General features: G+C 35.5%; 1 long non-coding RNA gene across 1 annotated transcript in view; it reads right to left on the bottom strand.

Moving 5' to 3' along the window:
• The window catches only part of LOC118685278 (uncharacterized), a 99,579-nt gene that overhangs the window by 5,857 nt on the left and 72,964 nt on the right, over positions 1–20,758 (bottom strand). Inside the window, exon 3 of the long non-coding RNA XR_004979948.1 lies at positions 3,999–4,094. This is a non-coding gene — a long non-coding RNA (uncharacterized LOC118685278). The remainder of the gene's footprint in view (positions 1–3,998; positions 4,095–20,758) is intronic.

Genomic DNA, 20,758 nt, shown 5'->3' with positions numbered 1-20,758 from the left:
GACAATAATTTTAAGTGAAGTGTACAAATAAGTTACCAATGACACCTGGTCTAGCCGTCACTTTCCTTTTGCATTCTGCAGCTTAGATATAAGCTTAAACTGGTACATATTGCTAATGTTTTGACAAGGAAATGGAGTAAAACCAAATAAGAGTAAATTGAAAAAGAACTTACATTCTATTTGTACTTGGTAGTGGTAGAAAGTTTTAAGCTGAACCATACAAACACTCACACCAACATTTATTTGACTTCTTAAAGCTGGTTGTGCTGTAACCAAGGCAAATGAATGTTTTCAATCTTGTTTTCATTTGCTAGTATTCCTTGCCAGCAAACAAGAATTCCAAGAAACTGGATTTTGAAGTGTCTCAAATAACTTGATTTAGTTAGGAGACAATTTATTTAATTAATGAACCACTCATGTCTGGAGAGAATATTTGGAGAACGCTTGAAATCAATGTGCTCTTCAGATACATTATCCTTCTATTTTGATGAAGGAGCTAGCATGCCTAAGACTTCTCTGAGTCATTGAGGCTTACAGGAATGTGACCCTTTCTCCAGATGCACAACTGCTGTAGCCACATCTTGGATGAAGCTCGCTGTTATTAGTTTTGTCAAAAGTAATCGTGTAGAGTTAGATTTAATTACTGTGAAGATTGTGATTTCATGGGGTCCTGATACTTCATATTCCTGGTTAAATTTCTTTTAGTCATGAAGATCTTAAAAATATTTCCTTAGACATAAAGACCTGTTACTATAGCTGTAGTATGTAAATAAAACCACCACTTTTGTATTTGTGCATTGAGTCTTATATTAAGTATATAGAGTATAGGTACTAAAAATAGTAGCTTGGTGAACTGGATTTTTTTTTTATTTTAAATATAACTTCAAAATAAAACAGCACCTTACAGTTGATATAATTTCTTTCCATAATTTTCATAATTTCCTTTTTGCTCCATCAAGAATAAATACAAAGGAGAAAGAAAGAATGAACAAAAAGGATAATACTTGTGGAAGACAAGTTTGTGTAAATTAGCAGAGAATAAATTTAGGTGAGAAATGAGATGAAGTTTCTCAATATCACAGAGCTAAATTATGGAAGCATGTTCCAATTTGAATTTTAAGTTACTACTTCATAAATTTAGTGTATTTATGAAACTGGAATTTGGTATGGTTCTTCTGTGATAGCAAGGACTAGATCTCACATAGCCAAGGGATCTAAGTGCTCTCTTCCAAATCAACATATAAGAAAATCACATATCAGCAAATAATAAGCTTTTCACTGTGGCTATCTGTTATTTGTCAAACTAACTGAGTTTCACATTGGCTGTTTTGTTGTCTAGATTTACAGATTGAGATAAACTTAGATGGTTGACAATATTGCAGATGTACTGTTTTTACTTTTTAAAATATATCTGTAAATGCAGATACGTAGAGAATAATTAGTATTTTGGGTCACAAAACACTTTCAGAGACAGTGAAATCTCATACATATAAAAATATCACTCAGAACTAAGGGAGTCACAATTTTTAGGTAGAAAATGTCGCATATGTTACATGTTTTAATGTTGCATGATAAATAACATACAATTGGGAAAATATACTTTGCTGCATGCTTATTAATTCACTCAGTGTACATGAAAATAAATGCATATATATTCCAACACACCTTTGCATCCATAGATGTCTTTCTAATTCTTGGCAGATGTTGGACTTAACAGGGAAAATGACAATTTGAAGGAAACCATGCAGTATAAAGCATAAACATGGTCAATCAAAGCTTTGTTTCCCATTACCTCCAGGTTCATTATATCATCAAAGTGAGTCATTGGAATCCAGCTTTCATGGCTCTTTAAAAATCTCTTACTGAAAAAATTACTTTTTGAAAAAATTACTTATAGAAAAATTACTTTTCAAATTTGGTTTTGTGTTCCACAGGAAGGAATGCAGCACTTGAGGCCTGGATTCTCTGTGGATTTTGCAAGTGCTTGCAAAGCCATAGTTACTTGACTGGATCTATAGATCTACAAAAACAAAAGTTATATCCAGATCAGATAGAATCTTGTTCTTGTGCACCCAAAACCCCTCTGACTCTTAGCAGCTGGGGATAGATATGAAAATGGACTATATCACTGTTCTTATGTGCCAAAGAAAGACCCATATAAGGAGAAAAACTGAATTGAATCCCATTCAAGACAATGAAAAATATCATGGATTAGGATAGAAATGCAGCATTCTGATATTGAGATCCTTCTGTATAGCGCTACTCAGAAATAATTTGCTAAACCATTGTGTTGAATTCATTTATTAGAGAAAACAGATACCTGTTTTAGGCATTGTTCTGCTTGTAATTGCTTTTCTATTTGCATATCACAACTCTGTTACAATCACATAAGAAAAGTATCCACATCCATTTAATCATAGCAGTCAGGCTGTAAGGTTAATTGAAGTCCATTTGGTAGAGCGCTCAGAGAGTTTAAATGCATTTAATAGGAAAGAAAAGAATGATCAGGTGAGTCAGTCATCTCAAATTATTTCTCATTTATAGTAGTTAGAGATTTAGGACATCTTAATTAGTTTAGAATGAAAATTCCTGCCTAAGAGCCAGTTGTTAACACAGCCTCTGGATGAACTGAAGTTCACAATAAGTCCCTACCACAAGATGAGAAATTATTCTGTATTTAAAATAGCCTCTTGACCTAGAGAAAGATCCCAACCACGTGTTTCTGGGATGATTCACATACATAATTCAGAGGTGATTAGTTGTACTGGTTTCCATACTCCTCAAGGAATAGGAAAGAAATGGAGAAATTAAGAGAGGAAATGTAATTAATGAGCAATGAGGACTGTTAAAAAGGTAGGTCTGATTGCAGAAAGCAACTGGGAAATCTATTAAGACCACAATTAAGTTGTTATTTCATCCAATCTGGAAGAGTTCAACTTGTTATAATGGCACTCCTGGACAAGACATGATTTTGCAGATGGTTATATTACTTTAAATGTCAAGGTAAGCCCCCAAACTAAAGGGGAAAAAAAGTCAAATGGCCTTTCCTCAGGTGTTTTATTTCAAATTCATTTCCTACAGAATCCAAATCTTTTCAGAGCCCTTGAATATCTGCTAGCATAAAAATGTCACTCAACCACGCATACAGATGCTTCCTCTCCTGCTTGGCAGGGATTTTCTTAGTAGGCGAGCAAGGATAAATATCACCATGGCATTCCCTTAGGAACACTGCATTAATGTGCATTACGGGACTTTAATGGAGACTGACTTGGAACAGAAGGGCTGCTTGCCTCCTCTGAGATCATAAAGTACAAGAATTTTACACTTTCAAGGTACAGAAGAAATTACTACAACTCAGTTTGCACATATAACATTACCTACTCTGTGATGATTCTTTGCAGAAGCAGTTTTATTGGACAAAGTAATGAACTAAAATTGCAGTTCAAGGAGGAAAAAACCTTAAAAGGAATCTGAAATAGGGAATATCAAAAATTAAATAATGGAGCATTGTGCAGTGGATTCAGTTTTTGCATTTTGCAACATGATCTATATTTCTTGTATGCAAGATTGTGTTCAGAAAAGCACCAGAAGGTTGACTTCCATTACTTGTGTTTAAGCCCCTAGCTCCATCTGAGATCTTCTCATTAATCTCAAAGTGCAGGTCAATGATTTCTACATGTTGCAAAGAGATATTAAAGAATGCATTTCAGTCCTATAGAAAATATATCTACCTTTTCTTCAGCCAGCCTAATAACAAGGAAATTAACAATAAAAAGAAGATACACTGATCTTCCCTTTCAGTTCATGACATATATTTTGAAGGCACATTATAGCATTTTCAATGAAACTCTTTGTTTAAAGGGTTAAAATACTTGATGATACTAAAATACGCTAATAATATTTCTTGTGATAATTGAATGCATCAACCCTTCTTTCTAACTGTAGTCACTTATTCAGATTTCACTGGTATTTTGTAGGTATTACAAGTGTATTCTTACCTGCACCAGCATACCGGAAGGACAGAAAAACTTTCAATCAATCTAACAACTGAAAAAAAATCACTCCAAGCCTTCCACTTGACATCTGGCTCAGTACTGCAAGGGAGATAAACATGTATTACAAGCATTTGGCTAAAAAAAGCCTCACTACAGCTGTTATAAAAACTCTGTAAGTGATGTCTTTGAAAATTGTCAAATCTCTGTGGCCACAATCCAGGAATTTCGTATTTTTACAAAATGAGATTACAAGATCCCAAAAGTTTCTTACGTTGTTTCTGGTTCTTACTTTAAGAAAAGCTTGAGTCTGAATGTTTTTCCATGGAAAATGTAACATTTGGTCTATTGAAGGGTATTGCTTCTCCTCATAGACCTGGTTTTGTTTACTTCCTCTGTTTTGGTGGCAACAGCCCTGATACCAAGATTCTGTAGATGAGTTAACCAATGTAGCATGAGAAGCCAAGATTTAAGTTAAATATTTTGAAAGATGCCTGTATGCAAACTCAAGATATTTTCTTGGTTGAACATCTGTAAAGTAGGACCAAGAATATACAGAGTGAAATGCAATGTTTGATATTTGCTAAACTGGACAGCTATGATAAATCTACAGATTAAAATTGCTCTTTCAGGTGTTGAAAAGCTGTAATTCAAAATGTATTTTATAATATTGACTTCACTTAGTCATGTTCCTAGAAGGAGTATGAAACTTCTGAATACTCTTCTACTATCTGAATATATTTTTAACTGAGCAGCTGCTACAAATGCAGGTTGTTGATGCATAGTGTTAATTGGTAAGTACTGGTGAAGAATACAGATCAAAAAATAAGCTTGCATGAGCTAATAAAGCTGTGTTTGCTTCTTGATGTGAGGGGCATTAAATAAGTAATTGCAGTAATGAAGGTGTCAGATGACTTGGAGAGAAATCATGACTTTTACTGTTTACAGTCTATCAAAGCCAACTGTTTCCAACTGTGTCTGATTAGTTTTCTTTCCAACAGTTGCTTTGCCGCAGGAGGCTTTCTAGCACTCACTCTACCTTTATTCCCTCCTTGTCTCAATACATCATTGCAATTAAAATTTTGGTTTAAAACTGCAGCTTTATGCTTGTTTAACACCAATGGTTTTACAGAAATTACACCCGTGTGAAACTAGTTGTGGTTGTGTTTCATTGAGCTAAGCATACCACAAGCAAATTTCAAATTTATTCTTTGTGTCCATCATGACCAGGAGTAATGGGTTAGATCCTTGGCATATTTTCCACAGCTTCAGGATTTTTGATCAATTCCATCTCTTCAGCAGCTTAAAATAAGCTTTTAATAGTCTTGATTTAAAAATTACAGGTATCGAGGAGCTGATGGAAAATTTGTCTTGTACTGTTTGCTTGTGGATTTGTTTTCTGCTATTTTGGGGCTTGGGCTTGGTTTTTTTTTTTGTTTTGTTTTGTTTTTTGTTTTTGGTTTTTGGTTTTGGTTTTTTTATTGTTGTTTTTGTTTTTTATTTTTTTCCCAGTGCAAAGCAATATAATACAGTCAAGAGAGTCCAGTTTGAAAGGATACAAGCCAAACATATATATTTGAAATAGTGATCATGATTTATGTCTTTCGGGTATCACAAATACATAAAATTTGTATACATAAAATGAAATTCGGCTTTTTAATACATAGTCAGCTGGGGAAGGAACCATGATTCTTTTTACCTTTTCAATAGCTGTACCATTATTTAGAATAATCATGGTAAAAACCATGATTATGTAATTCATAACTAATTGCTTTTGTACATTCAGCATGTTGGTGGTGTTTACACTGTAAGTGGAGAGTATATTAAAAAGTCAAAGAACAAATAGGAGTAGCACTACTGATAGCTGAACTCTGATATTTAGTCTGATATGGGAAATCCCTGTCAGTTTCAACTGGGAAAAGGAAATATATTTCTGCTCCCTCACTGTCATTAGAATTGAGATAAAATTAGGTGTATATATCCCTTCTGGAATTAATATTTGAGATATGTTTTTTGTGTATTATGATGTGTATTATTTGGGTGGGTGGAGTATTTGTGTTTTAATATAAAGATGTTTATTACTTTCATACAAAAATAACCTTCCATTCATAGAATCACAGAATTATAGGATGATTTGTGTTTGAAGAGACCTTTAAAGATCATCTTATTCAACTCCCCTGCCTATTTTATCCTAGAAGAAAAGGTATCACATGGTCATTCTTTTGGTTATTTGTGAAATGATGAATTGTTTGAACATGGTTGGTGTCTATACCCAAACACCCTGATGAGGTGTTCCTGTGCCATCTTAAATTAATTTTAAGATATGTAAAAATATTGGTCTCTCTCATGGTGAGTTGTAACAAAGCAAAAAACCCTCAGCCTGGTGAAGCTCTATTTCCCACCATTAGACCTCCATTTTGCAACTGTACATATTTAGTATCTTCTCTGTCATGAGCTGCACTTGCACAGAAAAGCTAGAAAAATTATTTGCATGGAAATAAGACTTTTTTCTAAACAAGTGTTACCTGCCAGTCACTAACAGTATGGAAGTGAATTTTAATATTAAACTTTACACAAGAGGTATTGTCAATTGTAATTGTTATTGTTAATAGTTGCCAGAACATAATGCAAGGAGATAGGACCTCAAAGCATGAGAGATTTTTCTTGAAAGAAATCTATTTATCACAATGTTGGCTGAGCACATCTTACATATATAGGCATACAAACAAGGAAACAAATGATGATATATAATACATCTTAATCACAAACCAGTGAGCCTTATTTCATGGGAGAAAAAACTGCAATTTGATTCCTTCAGAAGAGAAGAAATCTCAATCAAACCCTATTGTTTGTGGTGACTGGTGACACTACAAAAGATTAGGGAGCTTGATGTAAACTGGTTCTTGGGCTGATCACACGTTTCAAGGAGACGTGCTCATTGCCAAGGTGGTGGCAGTGAGGGGGACAGGGCAGCTTTCATGGACCCTGCCAGGGCAGAATGCCTGCAGCATTTCTAATGTTCTATTCCCAGCACAGGTCTCAACAACCTACAAATCCTGGTGAGTGTGTTTGGCAGGGTGTACCTTTATAATTTTCTACAGATAGGTGCATATGTTCCAGAAAACAGAGAAGTGTGATCAAGTGACAAAGACACAAAGACAGCCTGGCTTGGCTATACAAGAAATCCTTGTTCCTTCTTATACCTTCACGATAGATGCACCTCCCTTTTAACTTTACAACCTGAGAAAATGACAGGTCATAACAATAATAATAATCACTGAGTTGAGTTCAGTGATTATTATTATTGTTATGACCTGTCATTTTCATTTTTATGCACAGCTATACATTGTTATAGATAACAGTAAGAGATAATAATACTGCTTGATTATCCATAAAAATAATTTCCTATCACAAAGACTGATATCTGTTTCAGGAGAGGCCAAAGTATATCTCATCATTCATCTGCAGGTCCTGAGCAATGAGACATTGAGTCCTGCACTCTGGTTTATCCCTGGAAGGAAGCAGTGGTGCAGCAATGCTGCTGTCCCCACAAGCACGTTGGACCTACTTTTATTTTAGCTCCCTGAGGTCAGTGTCATAAGCCCTGTGACTCTTAAGAGGTTTTCAATGTCAGGAGAAGTGATCATCATGCTCCATTTTCCCAGCACAGCACTCCTTTTGCTGAACAGTGCCAACTGTTGCCTGCCATTTTATTGAGGCACATAAAGTGCCAATTGGATTTTTTTCTGCCAGAGGTTTAACATTTACTTTGAATTTCGTAAGCTGAATGACATATAATATTAATTAAAAGCAAGCAATGAACTATCAATAGGCACTGAAAGTCTGATTTGAAATGAATACTTTAGCAGAAAAGAAGATAAAATAAATGGTGTCTTACGTTTTTCATTGTAAGAGGGAAAAATAAGTAAGAGAATATCTCTTAGAGTAAAATATTGTAAGTTTAGAATGGTTAACAGCAGGAATTATTACATACATATGAATGTATAATAATTTGAATAATAATTATGTATTATACACAATTATTTATATAACATAGGAAGCAAAAGAAAAATTAATAGAGTACATTAAATCTTCTTTAAATATTCAAAAGAGTCTGTAAGGCAGCTAGGACTGGATGAAACTGAAACAATGCTGGCAAATAGGGAGCTCACTGTATTTTTCAGTAGTTTCAAAATTTAGATTTAAGTCTCAAAATTTCATTGGTACCTGTGCAAAAAAGTGTGCATAAGGAAGTAGTCATTAAAAAAAATGGGAGAGAGGCAGAGAAAAGAGGCATGTTTCCTTGCCTGGCCCTGAAGAATCCTAATGACACCCAAAGTAATTCAAACTATTACATTTCCTCATGTCTAAAATTCTGATACTGGAAGAATCTAAGAAGCCCCTCCAGCTGCAACAGATTTGATGCTGGCATCTCATAAATATCCACAGAGTGGATGATGCCTGTTGCATCCACATCCAGAGTGGGGCTGGTCTCTAAACTCACCTGCACGTGAGGATCACATTATTTATCCTACATCCCCAAGGAATGGTAACATTCCCTCTTTGGCAACACTCTACAAATTTTGGCTACTGCCAGAGCAGATTCAAGCTCAGCTTTCTAGTAAATTGTGTTAACCAAAGAGATGTATGCATTCAGGAAATGATCAGAAAGGAATGTTCTTGAGCCCTTCTGTTGAAAATACCTCATAAAAAATGGGCAAAAAACCCCCCTCATGATGCCAGAAAGCCAGCAAAAATGAATGAGGCTGGGAGAAGCATGGATTCTTGGTACTCTTGCAAAAACTCTGTATTTATGTCATAGGTTTTGAATAAAGGCACAGAATTTTTTAAGAAAGGGAATTGCACTGGCATCTATATCCAGGAATATAAAGAATATTAAAGAAAAAAAAAAAAAGAAAATCAATCCTGATAGTGCTCAGAAACACAGCCCATGAGATATCCTGCTGAATCAGGATGGCCTAGATTAGGAACTGCCTTGGTCAGCACATGCAAGGTTTGCAGATGCTCTGTTGAGAGTCCTACTGTGTACAGGAAGCACTGGCACTCACTGCCAGCAATTTTTGGATGACCAGTTCCATAAAATGTTGCTGAAAGCATTATTTCTTCAATCAAAGAGCAGTAGTGGAAGCAGAAGATTTTCGGTACCCTTTCCAACACCGTGCCTCCCTTTATTCAAAACATGACAAGATTGGTTTTCTTTCTGTGACTGCTTGTAACATCTGAGGGAGTACTGAGAGGGAGGGTTTAACACAAATGTGATAAGTAGTCCTCTGAAACCAGAAGTCCAAGACTATGGCAATCAAAACACATTCAGCACTACCCTGGATGGCTGTCAGATGACAAAGATTTTTGGCCAAACTGGATGTGAATTAGTCTCAAACAGAGATTTTGAGGGAAGCTGCACAATTCTGTTTTAAATCTGTAAACAGTGAGAAATGTACTGAGCAAACTTGCCTGAATAAGTAGGAAGAAGGCCTTAATTGACATCAGGTTTTGTGAGAAGCATGAAATTCACTTTTCCTGTGTGGGAGCAGGAGGTTTTTTTTTGGTCCTTACTTCAGTGATTTTACTTATTAAAAACAAAATCTCTGATGACTACTGAAATCTCTGAAAGTAACAGAGACATTTTACCAGAGCTAGTTTAGAGCATATGCAAAAATAGAGAGAGAAAAAAGTCTTCAGTCAAAAACTCTTTTCCTCTAGGCAGATACAGGTATAAACCATAACATCTGACATGCAAGCCGCTAACAGATGTCATAAATTTCAATACACTATTAATCTTGTTATTATTAACCTTTGGAATAGTCATTGTTTCTGAAATCTAATCATATTTTACATTGATATTACAATGCATAGGTAAGGAGCTCAGAACACTTTAAAGATATTAATTAAAACTCATCAAGAACACTCCTGGAAAGCAGAGCTAGAATCATTAAAATCATCTGACAGAGGAGGAGAAACTATGCTGTAGAGAATATAAGCAACATATTTGATATCTCCACAAAGCCAGAAATTAAATCAAATACCCTCAGTTGTCAATTCATGGTTTTAGTTCAGCCTTTTGTAAATAAAATATTTTAAGAGATGGAAAATATCCCCCCAAAAATCCTTACTGCTTAAACTAGAGTTGCAGAGCAGTGCCTGGTGTCAACACAATGGAGGCATGTCCTGTGACTCAGCTCCCCTCCTCTAGCTGGAAGAAAAGATAAAATAATCCATAAAATGCCTGTCCCTCAGCCAGTGGCTGAAGCAGGGTTTGTGATTCAAGGCACTGCACTTATTAAAATACTAGATTGCTTACTGCAATACTAAATTTAGTAATTAATCCATAAGGATACTTCACTTTGTGCTCATATGCTCAGTATAGATTAAGGGAACATGGGTCACTTTCCATCTCTAAAGATGACTTGCAACTGCTACAGAAAACCCCTGAAATTGTTCAACTCTCTGAGTGGAAAGGGCTGAAAAGTCATCTAACAAAAACCTAATGGATTAATATATTGTTTTTGATAGTCAGAATTAAAAATTAAATTCCTTCACACTAGGTTTCATGTATTTCAATTTCCTTGTAAAACCTTGTATTTATTCCTGGTATTTATTGTCGCTTATGTTTTCTGTTCAAAACCACACTTTCAATAAACTGACTTCAAATGCCTGCAACTAGAAGTGATTAAAATCTACCAAAAATGTCTTTTGAAAACTATAAGACACATTTACACAACTTCAGAATGGTATTCTGAATGAAATATTTTTTTGGTTTGTTTTAAAGTATCATTTTAAATGAGAATATTTTTTCCAGTAAACCACACACAAAGAGCTATACAGAATTTCAGTATTTTAATGCTCATTTTAACATGTATTTTTCATAATCACATAGATCATATTTATATCAAGCTTTTTAAAAATCCTTTTAAAATCTTACATATACTTGATATTTCCTGAAAAGAGAATGTTTAAAAAGAAATTTTTTCTCAATTAGGAATTTTTATTGGCACTTCTGAAAGCGCAAGAGCTGACCGAGTCCTATCAGCTCTAACCGGAACCATCTTTACACGTGCAAGGATTGTCTGAAGCATTTGTGACAGAGGGATTAAAGTTTTCCTTGGTTTTTATCTTTCCTTTTGCCATTTTCACTGGAAACTGCCTTTTGGTTTGTAACAGCTTTGTGGAAAAGGGATCTCCTGAGCAGATTTTTTCAACCTGCTGTCTATTAATTCTGTTACTAAACTTAAACTAAGTGCTTATGCATTACAGGGCAGATTTTGACTAAGATGCCAATGTTTTGGGGTTTTTTTTATGTTTTGGGTTTAACATATTTAGAAGACCATTTAGTAATAGAAATCTTTTAATGATTATATTTGTTCTAATATTTTGTGGTAAAACATATAACTGGATCTAAACATCTGATGAACCTTGGCTTTTTATTGATTGAAGAAAACCACTTTACAACTTTCTTCTGCAAAGTTGTTTCCAGAAGATTATAGGGTGCCATAGAGGAGGGAGAAGAAAGACAAAAAAATTATGAATAATACTGAAAATATGAAACACATTTATGAGCTATACAGGAAGCCCCTCACATAAAAGAAGTGCACGAGTGTCTCTGCATGTTAGCGTAAAAACATCAGCAGATGCTATAGGTTTCCCACCTACAGTTTCTTTCTCTAAATCAGAGCAGTCCCCTCCACTGAATGCATTGGGCAGTACAGTAACTCATGTTATCTGGAAACCTCACACTTCTTTTACCTCTCTCTTCTTAACTTCTCCCTGGTTTTGGTTTATTAAGAACACAGTAATATTCTGTATAGGGTGGCCCGACTGAGCAAAGATGAAGTAGACTGAAGAAGGCAACTAATGTTTTTCAACTCATTCACTCAAGACAGCTAAAATGATACAAAAAAATCACATTTGAGATCATCATAACAGAATATCAGTGAATTATCTTCTGCCATAATTCTAAAGCAAATAACTCAGATATGTTTTTTTGATTGAAGTATGAGATATTAAGAAAACAACTTCAATATCAGCAAACACCTGAGAATGCTAAGTGCAAATTACTTTGAAAACACGACAGTGATGATTTCAGATCAGTGCTTACTGATATCTCATTCCTTTGTCAATATATAGCTCACTTCACTGAGTCTCATTATAAAGTCTTTCCCTTGTGTGTCATTGAGACAATAAATAAACAAAAATATAAACCAGCAAATAAATAAACTTCAGTGTCATGGCTGCCCCCAGTTTGACTCTTGAATCTCTGTTCTCTTGAATCCTATTATGCTTTCTTAGAGCTTATGAGCTGGAAACCACATCTTTCTACAACTTGCTAGGTTAAAAAAAATCTGGGATGCGATTTATCTCTATCTGCTTCTATGTGAACTTTTATCAGCTCTAATTGCCTCTCTGCTTTGATGTACTCATAAGTCTTTCAACGCTTCCATTCCCTTCCCTCCCACTTGGGAAAATATCCCAATCCTCAGAATCTGACCTTTGGCTTATTTCATGAAGACGAAAGCAGAGAATTTATTCAGGCTCAGAGCAATACTAACGTCATTAACTTACTTCCCACTTTCTGTATATCCCTCAGTGGCTTCATAGAATACTTGATTGGCTTTTTGCTTGTGTATTTAAATGACATAAGACCATATTTTTGCTACAGAAGTGTCTATTTCCTTTGATTATTCTATTACATTTGTAGCTTTATCTTTTACTGACATATTTTAAATTACACATTTTTAAATTATCTTTTTGATTATATAGCACTCTGCTTTCCAGACTGTTTCAACCCTCCTTACACTCCTGCTTCCACTCCAGTCCTCTCTCCTTTTCAGCAGCTGTAGCAAAATTGTGTTCCTCTGAATTTAGTTATGGATTGGACAAATTGCTTTATTCCAAAACTCCAGGCAGTTGCCACACCATACGATGGTAGATGAATGGTGCTGAGACATGAGCTGTAATTCTGACTGAACGAGGAGTCAATTACATCAGTATTTCCCTGACTGATAGTTGACAAAACAATGTCTTAAAAATTCTAGTGATGGGAGATTCAGAACTTTTCTGCATAGCATATGCTGTTACTTCACTACCCTAATGTATGTTCTTCCCTGATAGTCAACCTCACCATTGTTTGCTGCAATTGAGCTTTTCTCTCCTGTACCCTCCCCAGAAGACGTGGTGAACACCTTAAAGCATTTGAATTTTTCCAAAAGCAGCATTTAAATCTTATGGATTGTGTTTCATCCATCACCCTTCAGCTTTCTCCTTACAAGGTCCCTTGTTTTTCTCTACCAATTTGATTTTCAACATTTCTAACCATGCTTTTTGCTCTGGTTTTTTTTTTTGGTGAGGTTTTTTTAATGGTTTCTTGGTTGTTTGTTTTGGTTTGTTGGTTTGGTTGTTTGGATTATTTTTGGTAGAGATTGCACCTCTGATAAATCTTTCTTGGAGTAAAGAAAAAATAACCCAAATGGATTTTGATAGATTTCAAAGAGTACCTCACACACTCTTCATAATGAATACTTTTACAGCTAGAATTTACTCCCTTACACATCTCAATACCACGTGCTTTTTAAACTAAATAATTTCAATATCCAGAGCCACTTAAATTACATATTCTTCAAACCTTTCCTCCAATCTGCCCAGTTCATGAGGCCCCTTTATCTCTAATCCTATTTGAAATTAATAAGATCTTATATTCTCTTCTTTCATTCATTAAGGAAAATACTCTACACAATGTAACTTTACAATTAATGGGGGAATACTGGTGATTCTACATCATACACCATCTTGCTCGTGCTTGGATCTTTCCTGTTTCCAATGGATTTGTCTGAACTTGCATTTCCATAGTTAATTTACAAGACTGTCATGGAGGACAACATCAGTCTTTACAAACTCAACAGGTAGTGTTTCCATATATGTCTTCCAGCTCAGTCATTAAGAACTTTCTGTCTTACAGAGCAGATGAATACATTTATAAATAATATTTCTTCTTTCCGTGACCGCTTTCATAGTTCCTTCATATTCATGTGTTGTGATTATGTTGCAAAGGTTTCATATTGTTGTCTCCCTAGTGCAAGAGTTTCATACCTCCTTGACGTTTCTCATAGGCAGCTCCTCAGAGCACTGACTCTTTCTTCTTCTTGCAGTAACCAACTAAAGTTTCCCTCAGCCAACAAATCCACTCTTTTATAACACTCTTCTTATTGGCTACAGCAGTGGCCTGTTAAAGTCAGGCCTGCTCCTAATCTTTAATAATTAACCCAGATGCAACTCTTTAGGGGGTAAGATTACTTTCTATACCACCTTTATTTACTTATATTCTATCCCCCTACATTAATGTTATTTATGGAACTAATGATTATAAGAAAATATTCCAGTATATAACCACAATGTTCTCTGTTACATCATTTAATGCCTTTCTCTTGTTTTGATCTAAAGCATTAGGTTCTTTTTTTCGCACTCCATTGCTGTTTTTCTCACCAGTCTTGCTTAGATCCTAGTATGAATAACTGTCCCCTTCTCAGTTTTAGCACATCTTTCTTTAAGTCCATTTTGCTTATATCCATCCTGGTGTTTCTATTTTCAATAAAGGAATTTCAAAAACTGAAATTCAGTTCCCTATACACTTTCAGAATTCAAGAATATCTTCTCAAAAGGGTTCCAAAATCCTGCTGCCATGTGTGTATCATGTCCAATGTGAAAATTCTCTGTATGGCTTGAAAATTTAGAAAGTAGTCTAATCTGTGGCAAAGGACATATTTGAGACAATATGTTGTGGAGATAAGGCATAATCATCTGACACAATAATTTTCAGACTGCTCTCTGCTCACATTTTTAGAGTATCAAGTGAACACAGAAGAAGATTGCATTTCCCACAGTGGTGTTTTTTCTACATTAACTTTTAATGACTCTGTAATGATTGTATGAAATTACTGTCCTGCAGGTGGTTTAAAGGCAATTTCTTTATATCATTTTAATGGTTCAGAACAGATGTGCTTGCTAATCTTCTTGCCAGCTAGGTGCTGCTGTGATGTCTGTATACTACACTACTTTTGACCATGGTCTGCTCTCCATTTCCAATTAGCTCTGTGGGAACTTTTTTACCTGAATAAGAGCAGGATCAGGTTTTTGCTGTTGAAGAGGCTCTAGAGAAGCATGAATATCTTTTCACTGACAAAAATCAAGAAAGGAATTAATAAATGTCCATCCTGGAATCACAAGGAGATTTCCTTAATTTGGCAAGATAAGAGCTTGTAGCTTTAAGTGAGGGGCAGTCTTGCTATTGCAAGGAAGAAAAAATGTATGATTATTCCTTTAATAGTTTTAAACTGTGAAAGGAAAAACCAACAGTGGCAGAAATGTGGCATAATTTACAGAGCATTTACATGTCAGTGATTTACATGGCTTGTATATTACCTGTTTCTAACTGGGAAGGGGATTTTCAATGAACTTCAATGCTATCCACGTTTTCCCACATGCTAGGGATCAGCAATTCCCTAATAATACTTAAAGGAAGCTGTGGCACTCTCCAGACCATTACAACTTGTCAAGATGTATGGAGATGGAGATTCAGCTGTAACAGTGAGAAAAATAGTAAGCTGAATGCCAGATTTGAATTTCTGAAGGAGAGAAAACAGAAAAATCAGTTTGAAAAGTTAGACTTTTAAAATTTATTTGTAAGAATTTTAATTATTTGGCATAAATGTTAAAGGTCCTTTTTCTGGAAAAGCAAGGTTCTGAGACTGGAATTTTTTGTTGAAGATTGCTGCTACAGTGATGTGTGTGTCAGAGGCAGCAGATCAGAGGGCTGAAGTCTGCTTTTTAGAGCAGCAGTTCAGTCCATCCCAGGTCACCCTGAGAGTCCTGTTTTGGGACAGAAGAATTCTGGATGTTGTTGCTCTCCTTCTATATTCTGCTACTGGCCAAATTGTGGCATTCAAATATTTGACCTTTATAAAAACAAACAAAAAAGCAACCATGCTTTACAGCATTTACATAAATATTTAAAGTTGGAAGTTCAAAGAAAATTTTAAAATATTTTCAGCACTTGGATTAATTCATTAATTTCATAAATTTGAATTAATGTTAATGTTTGTGCTAGGCTCCTAGCACACTCCTAGATAAATGATATATCATTAATTCAGGTCTAAATGCAATGGTTTTAGGTTACAATGTTGATTCAGGTACTGGGGCCAATACTGGAAATACATCAGCAATCCTCTCCTATTTTTTAATAAACAGTCATTTCCAAACAATTAAATAAATGACAAACACTCTCTTATTTAATTTCTGTGATTTTATTCAAAAGGAAGTTAGCAGACAGCTATGGCCAAGTCTTCATCACTTCCTAATACCATTATAACAGTGCTCTTAACTCAAGCCAGCCACAGATATTTCAGAATACACAAAGCAGAAGATGAATTAGACTTGAATGATTGAAAAATTTATGTGAATGTGATGTTACTTCATCACTTCCTAATACCATAATAGCAGTGTTTTTCACTCAAACCAGACGCATATATTCCAGAAGACTCAAAGTAGAAGATGACTTAGATTTGAAGGACTGAAAAATTCATGTGAATGTGATGTTAGAATCAAGTTTCTGGTCTGTGGACAGATTACACTGGGTTACTGCTACTGTTACTACTGCTACTGAGCACGTGTTTAGTGCACCATAGCACATCAATTAAAACAGTGATCTCCAAAGTGTGGTGAGGTGCATAAAACCCAGTGGGTGTGCAAGGTAATCCCTTGGGGTGCAAGAAGAAAATATTTTTTTGTGCCATCAATAAGAAAGATAGATTATTTTAAAAATTGACAATAAGGCTTATTTTGTCTTTATATCATCCTTGTTAAAATTGCTATCCTTTGATACAATTTCGAGTGTGAATTGTATATAGTACACTGTGCATCCACATAATTTATAAATAAATAGCTGTAGGTACATGGAGCATGTGTGCTCAGAATTTTTTTCTTGACCAAAAAAGTTTTGAAATCACTGTACTATAGGGACTACTATGATCTCCAGCTACAGGAATATAAAGAATGTTCAGTTTGATATTCATTCAACAAAAGATTTACAGTAAATCCATGCCAGGCTTGACCCCTGCAGCAGGAAATTTGCTTTTATTTTATTTTGAACAGTTATTCTACTTCACACCCACGACTTAGACATATAAAGCCTGGTCCAGCCCTTCACCTTCAATGTGGGAGACTTCAAAACTGGAAATACAGTTTGCCAATAAATATTAAGTCTTGAAGAGCTGTTTCAGCCTAATATAATGACACATGAGTCCTCTTCCTACCCTCAGCTGCTCTGGGTCTTCCTGGGAAGTGGCTCGGTCACAGATGGCCCTTGCTCTGAGTAAGGGGTAGAGCGCTCTAGAAGACATTTGCATGAACCTAGGCTATCAGAAAGCAATTCTCACTGTTCCAAACAGACACTGGTAATAAAGATAATAATTTAGTTGTAACTGCCCCTCTTTGTGCTGTGTAGTTTATAATAAAACACAATTTAGTAAAAGTGAACAAGAGAAGAAAAAAATCCATGTCTAACATAAGTAGGTATAAACCAGTGTAGGGCAATGTGTTAAGAAATATTGGTAGAAGGAAAAAAAAGCTTTGATTTGTCACTCAGTACTTGGATGAAGTTCCATGCAAAATACATGGAATATCTGAAGATTTTTGTTCCCTTGTCTGTGAGACTCAGATTTCTCCCCCCATTGCTCAGCCTGCACTGCCCATCCATTTGCAACTTCCTTCACCACCGTATTAGGAGCAAGCACTGTAGCTGCAGGTTCTGACCTTGATGGCTACGCCAAGATACGCAGGAAAAGAATTGTTAAGATTAGGAGCCTTGCTTGATCTCAGCTTTGATGATTTAAAGATGACAGCTAATCTCGCTCCTGTCAGATGAGGACTTTGAGGGTTTCTGAAAGAACACAGACACCCAGATTTGTCATTCACATGAGCTTAGGCTGTATAATGCAGCTTTTTTGACCACCATCTATTTGCTAAGTCCTTTAGAGATCCCACTAAAACCACAGAAATGCAAGGTCCTCTTTAAATCATTGACATCAGAAAACTGGAGACTAGGATTAAACTTGACATGTACCTGACTGTTTCTAGTGTTTTGCTTTTTTTTCAAGAGAAAGGAAAATATATTTGAAGAATTAGCATTTTCTAAATTTCTGGTTTATTTGATTCTGGCTGAGAGACTGTGCAACTATCATATGATGTAAAAAAAAATATCCTTCTTCTATTAACTAAAAAAAAAATATTGATTGCAAACTAAACAATTCTTCATGAGTGGGAAAAAAAATCCAAAAAGCAATAGTTCTAGACTCAGGTCTGTGAAGTTCAGGGAGAAAACTATTGTGGTGACCTTATAGCAAAGGAAAGGTGTTTAATGAAGTGGGATGTATGAGTGGGAGGAGATTAATTGTAAATTCAGCATTTGCCTTTAACTAAAGAAGTTGGATTTGAAAACTGGGTTTCTACAGGTTTTCATACAAAAGACTTGGAAGTCTTTTTATAAATCCCAGATTTATATTCATAGTAGATGAATTAGTTTTACTTGAATCTCAGCCTGTAAATGTCACTGAAAAATAGATTAATCCAGCACCACAATGTAGTGCTAACAATCAGATCAAGAAGAAAGACACAAGAAATTATTAATCATTGAATCATTTAGGTTGGAAAAGAACACAAAGGTCATTGAGTCCAACCATTAACCCAACACTGTCAAATCTAAACTATGTCCCTAATCATTATACAACATCCCTAAGCACCACATCTACACCTTTTTTAAAATCTCCAGGGATATGGACTCAAATACTTCACTGGGAAGCCTGTTCCAGTGGCTGACAACTCCTTCAGTGAAGAAATTTTCCCCTAATATCCAATCGATACCTCCTCATATGCAACTTGCGGCTATTGTCTTGTGATATCAGTTTTTACTTGAGAGCAGAGAGTGATAAGGTCACTCTTGAGTCTCCTTTTCTCGAGAAATGAGAGAAAATAAAGGAAGCAGAAAAGAGAAGGGAGAAAGAGAATTGTGAGAATGCAGGCATAGAAACAGGAAAAGAGGAGAATAGAAACATAAAAAAGGATGAGGGGAATTGTGAACATAAACAAAAAATTAGAATAAAAAAAATCAGATTTAATACCAGGGCAAATAAGGAAAGACCAAAGGAAATTGTCTTTGATACAAAACGGTACAGTTTGATAGAAAGCAGAAAGCATGAAATTTCTGAAATATGAGCTGCCAAAGGAGGTGGAAAACCCATATACTTAACCAAATATATGTATGAGAATGTCAGTAGAGATACTCTGGTTTAAAAAAGATGAATGTGGTTGGCAGACAGACCTGACACTGGTAGTCTGCACAGCCTGTACAATGGGAAATATCCCTGAAGTGTGTCTTCCTGAAAGGAGGAGCTGCTGGCATGGTCCTGGTCAGCTGAACCTCCTGAGACACCCGTTTGGTCCCTGGGGCTTGCAGCAGCCAGCTGGCAGAAGTCATTGGGATAGCATTTTTTTTTTTAAATTTCAGAATGAAGACTGTGACTCTCCTTAGTTAGTAATAAAACTTGTGACTGCACCATCTCCAGGTCTGATTATCACCGTTTCCTATGAGGCACACCTTAGCCATCTCCTGCTGCTGCAGAGCACAGCTGCCCACAACAGAGCTATGTTTCCAGATGGGAAAAAGTATTTTTGTGGATTATCAAATAGGCTACACTGGATCCTTCGACTCCCCTGACAGTAAACATCACCCAAGGTGACGGAAAACAATGGTGCTTTACATTGCAAACACAACTTTGAAAGGCAAGGGTTCCTGAGGATAAAATTGACATTTTGTGCAACAAATACATCATTGTCATTTCTTTTCATGCTATCTGTGCATCCTATATGTATCTCATGCCATAGACTAGAGAACAAAATGCAGCTTGTTTTGAGTGAGAACTTAAGTAAGCCTAGCTTACTACAGCTGCCTGAAGTTGCCAATTGTCTTACTTCTTGTATGGGACCGAGAAAGTAAAGCACAGTGGGTTTTTTACTGTCCTAAACTGGAAAAGACACCCTGAAATATTTGCATTAGGCTTACCATACTCTTGCACTGACATAGAATGGGCAAACAGAAATAGAGCTGATGTTACAACTCCTGCAGCTCTGTCCAGATAAGAATGTCACATATAACAAATTAGATAATAGGCATGTCTTTTTTCACCAAACAATTAAACTGACCCATTGTATCCCCTTATTTCATTGGGAGCTCTTCTAGAATCTGACCTCAATCTCAGTGCTCAATTGCTGGTACATTTTATATAGTCTGCACTTCTTACTTCTGTTTTAGTATCATATTAAAAATATTTTATACTACTCAAAATCTACTTTCTGCTTTATAGTAACACCACTTCAAACATTCTGGGAAAAACTGATTTTACAATTATAAAGGATTGAAGGGTAAACAAAAAATTGCTCCAGAGAATATTTTTTGGATAAATTTTGATCCCAAAACTACTTCTATTTCTACCTTATAGCTTGCTTTATGAAACACAAGGTAAAGCAGTTAGAAAATGCAACATATTTTCAAATATATTGATGAAAATAGATACGGTGTTAGTAAAAAGTCAACCGAAAACAGCAAGGTCTTTAAAATCACAACCACACTTGACTGAACAGTTACAAGTGTCCTTTTAGTCACCCTAAAGCTTCTTATTTCAAAGCTACAAAATAGATGTATT

This window comes from Molothrus ater, chromosome 3 (genome assembly GCF_012460135.2).
Source record: "Molothrus ater isolate BHLD 08-10-18 breed brown headed cowbird chromosome 3, BPBGC_Mater_1.1, whole genome shotgun sequence".
Lineage (NCBI taxonomy): Eukaryota > Metazoa > Chordata > Aves > Passeriformes > Icteridae > Molothrus > Molothrus ater.
Note: the sequence above shows the minus strand (reverse complement) of the source record. Positions and strands in the feature narration are given on the sequence as shown.